Below are 12123 nucleotides of genomic sequence, written 5' to 3'. Positions count from 1 at the left end.
ATTGGTTTGAGCCACTGAAAACCGTGGATTTGAAATATCTCACGTGGAAAGTGGTCATGTTGTTGGCCTTGGCTTCGGCCAGGCGTGTATAAGAATTGGCGGCTTTGTCATGTAAAAGCCCTTATCTGATTTTCCATATGGATAGGGCAGAATTGAGGACGCGTCCCCAGTTTCTCCCTAAAGTGGTATCAGCTTTTCATCTGAACCAACCTATCGTGGTGCCTGCGGCTACAAAAGACTTGGAGGCTTCCAAGTTGTTGGACGTAGTCAGGGCCCTGAAAATTTATGTTTCCAGGACAGCTGGAGTCAGAAAGACTGACTCGCTCTTTATCCTGTATGCACCCAACAAGTTGGGTGCACCTGCTTCAAAGCAGACTATTGCTCGCTGGATCTGTAGTACGATTCAGCTTGCACATTCTGCGGCTGGACTGCCGCATCCTAAATCAGTGAAAGCCCATTCCACGAGGAAGGTGGGCTCTTCTTGGGCGGCTGCCCGAGGGGTCTCGGCTCTTCAACTTTGCCGAGCAGCTACTTGGTCGGGGTCAAACACGTTTGCTAAATTCTACAAGTTTGACACCCTGGCTGAGGAGGACCTAGAGTTTGCCCATTCGGTGCTGCAGAGTCATCCGCACTCTCCCGCCCGTTTGGGAGCTTTGGTATAATCCCCATGGTCCTTACGGAGTCCCAGCATCCACTTAGGACGTCAGAGAAAATAAGAATTTACTCACCGGTAATTCTATTTCTCGTAGTCCGTAGTGGATGCTGGGCGCCCATCCCAAGTGCGGATTGTCTGCAATACTTGTATATAGTTATTGCTTAACTAAAGGGTTATTGTTGAGCCATCTGTTGAGAGGCTCAGTTGTTATCATACTGTTAACTGTGTATTGTATCACGAGTTATACGGTGTGATTGGTGTGGCTGGTATGAGTCTTACCCGGGATTCAAAATCCTTCCTTATTGTGTCAGCTCTTCCGGGCACAGTATCCTAACTGAAGTCTGGAGGAGGGTCATAGTGGGAGGAGCCAGTGCACACCAGTAGTCTAAAGCTTTCTTTATAGTTGTGCCCAGTCTCCTGCGGAGCCGCTATTCCCCATGGTCCTTACGGAGTCCCAGCATCCACTACGGACTACGAGAAATAGAATTACCGGTGAGTAAATTCTTGTTTTTTTGCACGCAGGCTTTTAGACATATATGGGCTCTCATATCATATAATTCCAAATATATAGTTCAGTCCATTTCTATTAGTTAAGATCAAAACATTTCTTACAACTGAATAATGTATCTTATGGAAATCTTTCCAGGTGATGACTACAGGTATCCGAGTCCCCACTGTAAAAAACAAAAATGCTACATGAGCCGTTGAATAAATCAAGATGCTGCTGTTTATAGTCATATTAAGCCAATTTAGTTAACAAGTAAGTTAAGGTCCTGGGGGCTGATAAGTGGGGAATGAGCAGTAAGGTTTATCAATTCATGATCAAGAACCTGATGCGTTTCTGTGTCTCCTGACCATTTTATCAAAGTATAAATATGTCACATCTTTGTCCCATGCATCCTTAAGTACATTTACTGCATGAGTTCCCATTAAAGTTAACAGAAGTCATTTTATAGATCTATCTTATTACTTCTTCCTTTGTTACCTTTCAGCATTCTGTCTTCCAACTTTAAAATGTCTTAAAAAATTTTTTTTTAAAATATGCACACTAAGGGGGGTATTCAATAAGTGTCGGAAGCTGGCGTTTTGTCGGAAAGACGGCAGCTTCCAACAGAAATAGGTCTGAAGGGGTTCCGACCTATTTATTAGAGGCAGTTTTTTTCCGACAAGCCGGGAATTCCCAACATGTCGGAAAACACGTGGATCGGCGGAATAGCCACAGATCCACGTGCTTTTGTCGGAAACTAGGCCAAATCCAACAGGATTTGGCCCCGTTTCTGACAACCTCAATCCGACTTTCAAAAAAGTCGGATTGAGGTGAGCGGAGCGGCGGCCTATGGTGGTCGGTGCGGCGGCTAGGGAGAGCAATGCGGCGGCTAGGGGGAGTGGGGATGAGAGGTACTTTGACGGCTGTCCCCCGGCCAGGTTTTCACACACGGGGAGTGGCAGTCAGCTGCACAGACACCTGCCAAATCCGACATTCGGATTTGGCCACTCTTTGAATATGTGTTGTCGGATCCATTCCGACAAATGAATGTCGGAATGGATCTGACTCTTATTGAATATACCCCATACTCTCATTTTGGCTCTCTAAAAAGTTTTACAACATCCACATTTTTCAGTTTTGATAGAATTCTAAGCTATTCAAGTCCAGTGTATAATAATGGTACTAAGGGTAAACAATAAACTGCTATAGTTTAAATGAAAAATATATTAGGCTAGCAAAAACTGAGCAATAATGTAACTCCCACAAGGAACAATTAATGGGTTAAGAACTTACTGTTTTGTAGCAAGTTAAGAGGTTGTGCTGGACAATGAAGTGCTGCCGGAAGACTGCTGAAGACTATAAAAAGCTCTTACAGACGGGTGAATCACACATGGTTTTTAGTATACTGTTGCGTAGTCAAAAGGATTGTACCTCTGTGTGTGGATTTTATTTACCAAGTGGCTTATTTAAGCCAAAATTTCAAAGGGCAATACTTTTAATAGACGGAAAACACCCATGTTTCTCTAACGTCCTAATGGATGCTGGGGACTCCGTAAGGACCATGGGGAATAGACGGGCTCCGCAGGAGAAAGATTTAGTACTACTGGTGTGCACTGGCTTCTCCCTCTATGCCCCTCCTCCAGACCTCAGTTAGAATCTGTGCCCGGCCAGAGCTGGGTGCTTTTAGTGGGCTCTCCTGAGCTTGCTAATAAGAAAGTATTTTAGTTAGGTCTTTATTTTCAGAGAGCTTCTGCTGGCAACAGACTCTCTGCTACGAGGGACTGAGGGGAGAGAAGCAAACCTACTAACTGCGACTAGGTTGCGCTTCTTAGGCTGCTGGACACCATTAGCTCCAGAGGGATCGAACACAGGATCTTAACCTTGGTCGCAGCAATTTAGTACCTCCTGGCAAAAGCAGCATATATACAGTTGGACACTGTTATATGCATGAGCCCCCGCCATTAATTTTACACAAAATCGCTGGAGAAGCCCGCCGCTGAGGGGGCGGGACCTTCTTCCTCAGCACTCACCAGCGCCATTTTCTCTCCACAGATCCGCGGAGAGGAAGCTCCCCAGGCTCTCCCCTGCACGATAGAGAGGGTGAAAAAGAGAGGAGGGGGGGGGCACATAAATTTGGCGTAAAAACAATATATACAGCAGCTACTGGGTTAACACTAAGTTACTGTGTGATTCCTGGGTCATATAGCGCTGGGGTGTGTGCTGGCATACTCTCTCTCTGTCTCTCCAAAGGGCCTTGTGGGGGAACTGTCTTCAAATAGGGCACCCCTTGTGTGTGTGGTGTATCGGTACGTGTGTGTCGACATGTCTGAGGTAAAAGGCTCCCCTAAGGGGGAGATGGAGCAAATGTGTGTGAGAGGGTGTCTCCGTCGACAACGCCGACACCTGTTTGGATATGTGTAAGAGCTGAGGTGAATTTATTGCACAAAAGATTAGAGAACAGACAGGAAATCTACCCTTGTCTGTCCCTATGTCACAGAGACCTTCAGAGTCTCACAATGCTCACTATCCAAAATAATAAACACTGATATCGACACAGAGTTTGACTCCAGTGGCGACTACGTTAATGCAAAGTTACAGCCAAGATGGCTGAAAGGTATTCAATATATGATTATTGTAATAAAAGATGATTTGCATATCACTGATGACTCATTTGTCCCTGACACAAGGGTACACATGTTAAGGGGAAGAAAGCTGAGGTAAATTTCCCTCCTCTTATGAGGAAAAAGAGCGGGAATCTCCAGACAAGAGACTGCAGCTTCCCACAAAAAAATTCTCAAGCAGTATCCTTTCCCCACTAGGGCCAGGATGTGATGGGAATCTTCCCCTAGGGTGTCCCGTTTGCACAGAAGGTAGCACTAGCTATTCTCAGGGATTCTGCAGATAGCGTGCACATTCTAGTATACTACTCAGACCGGCGATTGTGTCGGCATGGGTTTATAGCGCTGTGGCAGCGTGAACAGGTACCTTATCAGCAGAGATTGAGACCCTAGTATGCATATAGATATATATATAGAGATATATATATATATTAAAGATGCTGTCTTAAGTGATAGGTATGTATGTATGTGTGTATATATATATATATATATATATATATATATATAAAACATGCCCAAAGAGACATGAGTATACTGGGTCCTAGAGTCAAAGCTATGTCGATTTCTGCTTGACGTGTCCTGTAAAATATGCAATGGACAGATGATGCCGACTTAAGAGGCATATGGAACGCTGAGGATTGTGTGGAGAAGGGTTCTCCGACCTGGTCTCCACAGCTATAGCTGGTAATTCTGATATGTTGCCTTATATTCCTGCACAGCCTAGGAAAGCACGACATTATCAAATGCAGCCTTTCGAATAAAGAAACAAGAAAGTCCGAGGTGCGTCCTTTCTTGCCAGAGGCGGGGGCAGAGGAAAGAAGCTGCACAACACAGCTAGTTCCCAGGAACAGAAGTCCTCCCCGGCCTCTACAAAAATCCACCGCATGTCGCTGGGGCTCCACAGGCGGAGCTAGGCCCGGTGGGGGCACGCCTTCGTAAGTTCAGCCACAAGTGGGTTCACTCCCTGTTAGATCCCTGGGCAATAGATATTGTGTCTTAGGGATACAAGCTGGACTTTGAGAAGATGCCCCCTCACCGTCGGCCCTGCCGGCTTCCCCCCACGAGAGGGAAACAGTGTTAACTGCAATTCATAAACTGTGTCTTCAACAGGTGGTGGTCAAGGTTCCCCTCCTTCAACAAGGAGGGGGTTATTATTCGACCATGTTGTAGTCCCGAAACCAGACGGTTCAGTCGGACCCATATTGAATTTAAAATCACTGAACATATACCTGAAAGGATTCAAGTTCAAGATGGAATCGCTAAGAGCGGTTATTGCAAGCCTGAAAGGGGGAGATTTTATGGTGACTCGGGACATAAAGGATGCATACCTTCATGTCCCCGTTTATCCACCTCATCAGGCGTAACTCAGAATTGCGGTACGGGATGGTCATTACCAATTTCAGACGTTGCCGTTTGGTCTCTCCACGGCCTTGAGAATATTCACCAAGGTAATGGCGGAAATGATGGTGCTCCTGCGGAAGCAAGGTGTCACTATTATCACGTACTTGGACGATCTCTTCATAAAAGCGAGATCAAGAGAGCAGTTGCTGAACAGCGTATCACTTTCTCTGGAAGTGAAACGGCAACGCGGCTGGATTCTATATATTCCAAAGTCGCAGTTGGTTCTTACAGCTCATCTTCCTCTCCTAGGCATGATTCTAGACACAGACCAGAAAAAGGTGTATCTCCTGATAGAGAGAGCTCAGGAGCTCGTGACACTGGTCAGGAATCTATTAAAACTAAAACAGGTGTCAGTGCATCACTGCACTCGAGTCCTGGGAAGGAGGGTGGCATCATACGAGGCCATTCCCTTAGGCAGGTTCCATACGAGGACCTTCCAATGGGAGTTACTGGACAAGTGGTCCGGATCATATCTTCGGATGCATCGGTTATTCACCCTATCCCCCAGAGCAAGGGTGTCTCTCATGTGGTGACTGCAGAGTGCTCACCTTCTCGAAGGTCGCAGATTCGGCATTCAGGACTGGGTCCTGGTGACCACGGAGGCAAGCCTCCGAGGGTGGGGGGCGGTCACACAGGGAAGAAATTTCCAAGGGCGGTGGTCAAGGCAGGAGACTTGCCTTCACATCAATATCCTGTAACTAAGGGCCATATACAACGCCCTAAGTCAAGCGGAGACCCTGCTTCGCGACCAACCGGTTTTGATCCAGTCAGACAATATCACCGCAGTGGCTCATGTAAACCGCCAAGGCGGCACAAGGAGCAGGGTGGCGATGGTAGAAGCCACCAGAATTCTTTGCTGGGCGGAGAATCACGTAAGCGCACTGTCAGCAGTGTTCATTCCGGGAGTGGACAACTGGGAAGCAGACTTCCTCAGCAGGCACGACCTCCACCCGGGAGAGTGGGGACTTCACCAAGAAGTCTTCACGCAGATTGCAAATCGACGGGAACTGCCACAGGTGGACATGATGGCGTCCCACCTCAACAAAAAGCTAAAAAGGTATTGCGCCAGGTCAAGGGACCCTCAGGCGATAGCTGTGGACACACTAGTAACACCGTGGGTGTTCCAGTCGGTCTATGTGTTTCCTCCTCTTTCTCTCATACCAAAGGTGCTGAGAATTGTAAGAAAAAGAGGAGTGAGAACAATACTCATTGTTCTGGATTGGCCAAGAAGGACTTGGTACCCGGAACTGCAAGAAATGCTCACAGAGGACCCATGGCCTCTGCCTCTCAGACAGGACCTGTTGCAACAAGGGCCCTGTCTGTTCCAAGACTTACCGCGGCTGCGTTTGACGGCATGGCGGTTGAACGCCGGATCCTAGCGGAAAAAGGCATTCCAGATGAAGTTATTCCTACGCTGATAAAGGCTAGGAAGGACGTGACAGCAAAGCATTATCACCGTATATGGCGAAAATATGTTGCTTGGTGTGAGGCCAGGAAGGCCCCTACAGAAGAATTCCAGCTGGGTCGATTCCTGCACTTCCTACAGTCAGGAGTGACTATGGGCCTAAAATTAGGGTCCATAAAGGTCCAGATTTCTGCCCTATCCATTTTCTTTCAAAGAGAACTGGCTTCACTGCCTGAGGTTCAGACGTTTGTTAAGGGAGTGCTGCATATTCAGCCCCCTTTTGTGCCACCAGTGGCACCTTGGGATCTTAACGTGGTGTTGGGTTTCCTGAAATCCCACTGGTTTGAGCCACTTAAGACTGTGGAGCTAAAGTATCTCACGTGGAAAGTGGTCATGCTGTTGGCCTTAGCTTCGGCTAGGCGTGTGTCAGAATTGGCAGCTTTGTCATGTAAAAGCCCCTATCCGGTTTTCCATATGGACAGGGCAGAATTGCGGACTCGTCCGCAATTTCTGACAAAGGTGGTGTCATCTTTTCATTTGAACCAACCTATTGTGGTGGCTGCGGCTACTTGTGACTTGGAGGATTCCAAGTTGCTTGACGTAGTCCGGGCTTTGAAGATTTATGTAACCAGAACGGCTGGAGTCAGGAAGACTGACTCGCTGTTTATCCTGTATGCATCCAACAAGCTGGGTGCTCCTGCTTCAAAGCAAACTATTGCTCGCTGGATCTGTAACACGATTCAGCAGGCTCATTCTGCGGCTGGATTGCCGCATCCAAAATCAGTGAAAGCCCATTCCACAAGGAAGGTGGGCTCTTCTTGGGCGGCTGACCGAGGGGTCTCGGCATTACAGCTTTGCCGAGCTGCTACTTGGTCTGGTTCAAACACATTTGCAAAATTCTACAAGTTTTATACCCTGGCTGAGGAGGACCTTGTGTTTGCCCATTCGGTGCTGCAGAGTCATCCGCACTCTCCCGCCCGTTTGGGAGCTTTGGTATAATCCCCATGGTCCTTACGGAGTCCCCAGCATCCACTAGGACGTCAGAGAAAATAAGATTTTACTCACCGGTAAATCTATTTCTCGTAGTCCGTAGTGGATGCTGGGCGCCCGTCCCAAGTGCGGACTTTCTGCAATACGTGTATATAGTTATTGCTTAATAAAGGGTTATGTTATGTTGGCATCCATTGGTTGATGCTCTGTTGTTTGCTCATACTGTTAACTGGGTAAGTTTATCACAAGTTATGCGGTGTGATTGGTGTGGCTGGTATGAGTCTTACCCTGGATTCCAAAATCCTTTCCTTGTAATGTCAGCTCTTCCGGGCACAGTTTCCTTAACTGAGGTCTGGAGGAGGGGCATAGAGGGAGGAGCCAGTGCACACCAGTAGTACTAAATCTTTCTTAGAGTGCCCAGTCTCCTGCGGAGCCCGTCTATTCCCCATGGTCCTTACGGAGTCCCCAGCATCCACTACGGACTATGAGAAATAGATTTACCGGTGAGTAAAATATTATTTTTAGTATTAAAAGCATTGCCCCAGGAACCAAGCTGCTGCTTAATAAATAAAATATGATCCCAATTGTCAAACATGGATGAGGATATGTGATGGTCTGGGGCTTTTTGATGATTTTCGAATCGGCGACTTGCACAGAATGCCTGCACCCTGAGTAAAAGGGCTAGCACAGCAATTTCATACCTCCCAACATGACCCTCTCCATGAGGGACAGAATGCTCTGCTCCTGGACTTTCCTCTTTATTTATGATTGCCATCACATGTCCTGAAACACCTTTCTTATCCATTAACCTGTTCAAAACAGGTGCCGGCAATAGTAAATTAAGAGGAAAGTCCAGAAGCAGAGTATTCTGTCTCTTCTGGAGAGGGTCATGTTGGGAGGTATGCAGTTTGCAGCACCATGCAGTACCCTTTAGTCTACACCTAGTTGGCCACGGATTCATCCTACAGAAAGGGAAAAACATAACTCCAGGCTATGTCAGAACTACCTTCAAGGAAAAGAACAGTACTGTAGTCTTTATATCATGGAATGGAATAGCTATTAAGGTCTCCAGATTTAAACCCCATTAAGCTATTTCAGGATGAACTGGACAGAAGGGTGAAAGCAAAGCCATCTACAAGTGCAAGACATTGGTATAAAATCTGCATTCTAAATAATATTTGATTTCAGTTGTAGAAAGAATGCCACAAGGGTGTTCACGGTTATAGCTGCAAACGGTGGCTACTTTGTGGCAAAAAATGTAGATTAATTTTTAGAACTAAATCATAGAATCTTTTTGCTTATCTTCATGTTTTTTGTTCTATGCTATCATTTCAGGGTTGTAGTATGTTATGCCGATGCTTTGGATCCCGGCGCCCAGCATACTGTTGCTGGTGTCCCGACCGCCGGCATGCAGGCAGCGGGGTGAGCACAAAAGAGCCACTTGCGGGCTCACTGCGTTTGCCATGCTGCGGGCACGGTGGCTCAATACGCTCTCCACATTATTTATACTCCCTCCTGGAGTGTCGTGGTCGGTATGCCGGATGTCGGGATTCCGGAGTCGGTATGGTGAGCGCCGGGATCCCGACAGCCAGGATATTAAATGCCTCCCCATTTCAGAGTACACTGAGACATTTAACTATGTAAATGTTTTAAAATCTTTAGTTTAGTGTAGTGTGTGTGTGTGTCTATGTGTATATATATATATATATATATATATATATATATATAGGGTGTTTAATAAAAAAAAAAAAGGTAACTGAAACGTTTTTCTGTCCGCACACATTGCTCGTGGTGCTGTGGGGTCTGATGGAACGTCCTTTATTATGATTAGCTACGTTCCCTGTTTTACGGAACATTTCCACCCAAGACGGGATACTTTTGTGTGGCGGTACAGGTCTCAGGAAATTGTTCTGGAACCCAGTGGATGCCAGGGAAGGCCTATATATAATCTTACCATGTTTTAATTTTAGATACTAATATCCTTTCTCTAACGTCCTAGTGGATGCTGGGGACTCCGTAAGGACCATGGGGAATAGATGGGCTCCGCAGGAGACATGGGCACTTTAAGAATGAATTTAGATTCTGGTGTGCTCTGGCTCCTCCCTCTATGTCTCTCCTCCAGACCTCAGTTTGAATCTGTGCCCGGACGAGCTGGGTGCTGTTCAGTGAGCTCTCCTGAGCTTGCTGTAAGAAAGTATTTTGTTAGGTTTTTTATTTTCAGGGAGCTCTGCTGGCAACAGACTCCCTGCATCGTGGGACTGAGGGGAGAGAAGCAGCTCTACTCTCGGCAGATAGGTTCTGCTTCTTAGGCTACTGGACACCATTAGCTCCAGAGGGATCGTACACAGGATCTCACCCTCGTCGTCCGATCCCAGAGCCGCGCCGCTGTCCTCCTCGCAGAGCCGGAAGACAGAAGCCGGGAGAAGCAAGAAGACTTCGAAATCGGCGGCAGAAGACTCCAGTCTTCACTGAGGTAGCGCACAGCACTGCAGCTGTGCGCCATTGCTCCCACACACACCCACATACTCCGGTCACTGTAAGGGTGCAGGGCGCAGGGGGGGGGGGGAGGGGGGGAGGGGGGGCCCTGGGCAGCAATTAGGCCCTCTTGGCAAAAGTTTGACATATATACAGTTGGGCACTGTATATATGTATGAGCCCCCGCCATAATATTGTACATAAACGCGGGACAGAAGCCCGCCGCTGAGGGGGCGGGGCTTCTTCCTCAGCACTACCCAGCGCCATTTTTTCTCCACAGCTCCGCTGAGAGGAAGCTCCCCAGGCTCTTCCCTGCAGATACACGGTAGAAGAGGGTAAAAAAGAGAGGGGGGGCACATAATTAGGCTCAAAAATCATTATTACAGCGGCTACTGGGTTAACACTAAGTTACTGTGTGATTCCTGGGTTATATAGCGCTGGGGTGTGTGCTGGCATACTCTCTCTCTGTCTCTCCAAAGGGCCTTGTGGGGGAACTGTCTTCAAAAAGAGCATCCCCTGTGTGTGTGGAGTGTCGGTACGCTTGTGTCGACATGTTTGACGAGGAAGGCTATGTGGAAACAGAGCGGGAGCAAATGAGTGTGGTATCTCCGCCGACACCTGATTGGATGGATATGTGGAAGGTTTTAAATGATAATGTTAATTCCTTGCATAAAAGGTTAGATAAAGCTGAAGCCTTAGGACAGTCAGGGTCTCAGCCCGTGCCTGATCCTATGTCGCAGAGGCCGTCAGGGTCTCAGAAGCGCCCACTATCCCAGATTGTTGACACTGATACCGACATGGATTCTGACTCCAGTGTCGATTACGATGATGCAAAGTTACAGCCTAAATTGGCTAAATCCATCCGTTATATGATTATAGCAATTAAGGATGTGTTGCACATCACAGAGGAAACCCCAGTCCCTGACAAGAGGGTTCATATGTATGGGGAAAAAAGGCAGGTGGTGACCTTTCCCCCTTCACACGAGCTAAATGAGTTATGTGAAAAGGCTTGGGAATCTCCAGATAAAAAACTGCAGATTTCTAAACGGATGCTTATGGCGTATCCTTTCCCGCCAACGGACAGGTTACGCTGGGAATCCTCCCCCAGGGTGGACAAAGCTTTAACACGCTTATCAAAGAGGGTAGCCCTGCCGTCACAGGATACGGCCACCCTGAAAGATGTTGCGGATAGAAAGCAAGAGGGTACCCTGAAATCCATTTATACACATTCAGGTACCTTACTAAGGCCGGCAATTGCGTCTGCCTGGGTGTGTGGTGCTGTAGCAGCATGGACGGATACCTAATCTGAGGAACTTGATACCTTAGACAAGGATACTATATTAATGACCCTGGGGCATATAAAAGACGCTGTCCTATATATGATAGATGCTCAAAGAGACATTAGCCTACTGGGCTCTAGGATAAATGCTATGTCGATTTCTGCCAGAAGGGTCCTGTGGACTCGGCAATGGACAGGTGATGCCGACTCAAAAAGGCACATGGAGGTTTTACCTTACAAGGGTGAGGAATTGTTTGGGGAGGGTCTCTCGGACCTGGTCTCCACAGCTACTGCTGGAAAGTCAAATTTTTTGCCATATGTTTCCTCACAACCTAAGAAAGCACCGTATTACCAAATGCAGTCCTTTCGTTCACAAAAAGGCAAGAAAGTCCGAGGTGCGTCCTTTCTTGCCAGAGGCATGGGCAGAGGAAGGAAGCTGCACAACACAGCTAGTTCTCAGGAACAGAAGTCCTCCCCGGCTTCCAATAAATCCACCGCATGACGCTGGGGCTCCACAGGCGGAGCTAGGCCCGGTGGGGGCGCGTCTCCGAAATTTCAGCCACAAGTGGGTACACTCCCAGTTGGATCCCTGGGCAATAGAGAACAGGGATACAAGCTGGAATTCGAAGAGATGCCCCCTCACCGTTACCTCAAATCGGCCCTGCCAGCTTCTCCTTTGGAGAGGGAAATAGTGTTAGCTGCAATTCACAAATTGTATCTTCAACAGGTGGTGGTCAAGGTTCCCCTCCAACAAGGGAAGGGTTATTATTCGACCATGTTTGTGGTACCGAAGCCGGACGGTTCGGTCAAACC

The 12123-nt window shown here is 47.5% G+C and overlaps 1 protein-coding gene across 11 annotated transcripts in view; it reads left to right on the top strand.

Annotated features, from left to right (window-relative positions):
- DET1 (DET1 partner of COP1 E3 ubiquitin ligase) overlaps positions 1-12123 on the top strand; it is a 154738-nt gene that overhangs the window by 111524 nt on the left and 31091 nt on the right. For 4 of the 11 annotated variants that reach the window (XR_010179203.1, XR_010179202.1, XR_010179200.1 and 1 more), the window contains exon 6: positions 1302-1415. The exons of the other annotated variants lie outside the window; for them this stretch is intronic. The gene's annotated coding sequence lies outside the window, so the exon portion shown is untranslated. The remainder of the gene's footprint in view (positions 1-1301; positions 1416-12123) is intronic. 11 annotated transcript variants of the gene reach the window in all.

The sequence above is a fragment of the Pseudophryne corroboree genome, chromosome 6, assembly GCF_028390025.1.
Source record: "Pseudophryne corroboree isolate aPseCor3 chromosome 6, aPseCor3.hap2, whole genome shotgun sequence".
Classification (NCBI taxonomy): Eukaryota; Metazoa; Chordata; class Amphibia; order Anura; family Myobatrachidae; genus Pseudophryne; species Pseudophryne corroboree.
The sequence above is the reverse complement of the archived record's forward strand: the minus strand, read 5'-3'. Positions and strand labels throughout refer to the sequence as shown.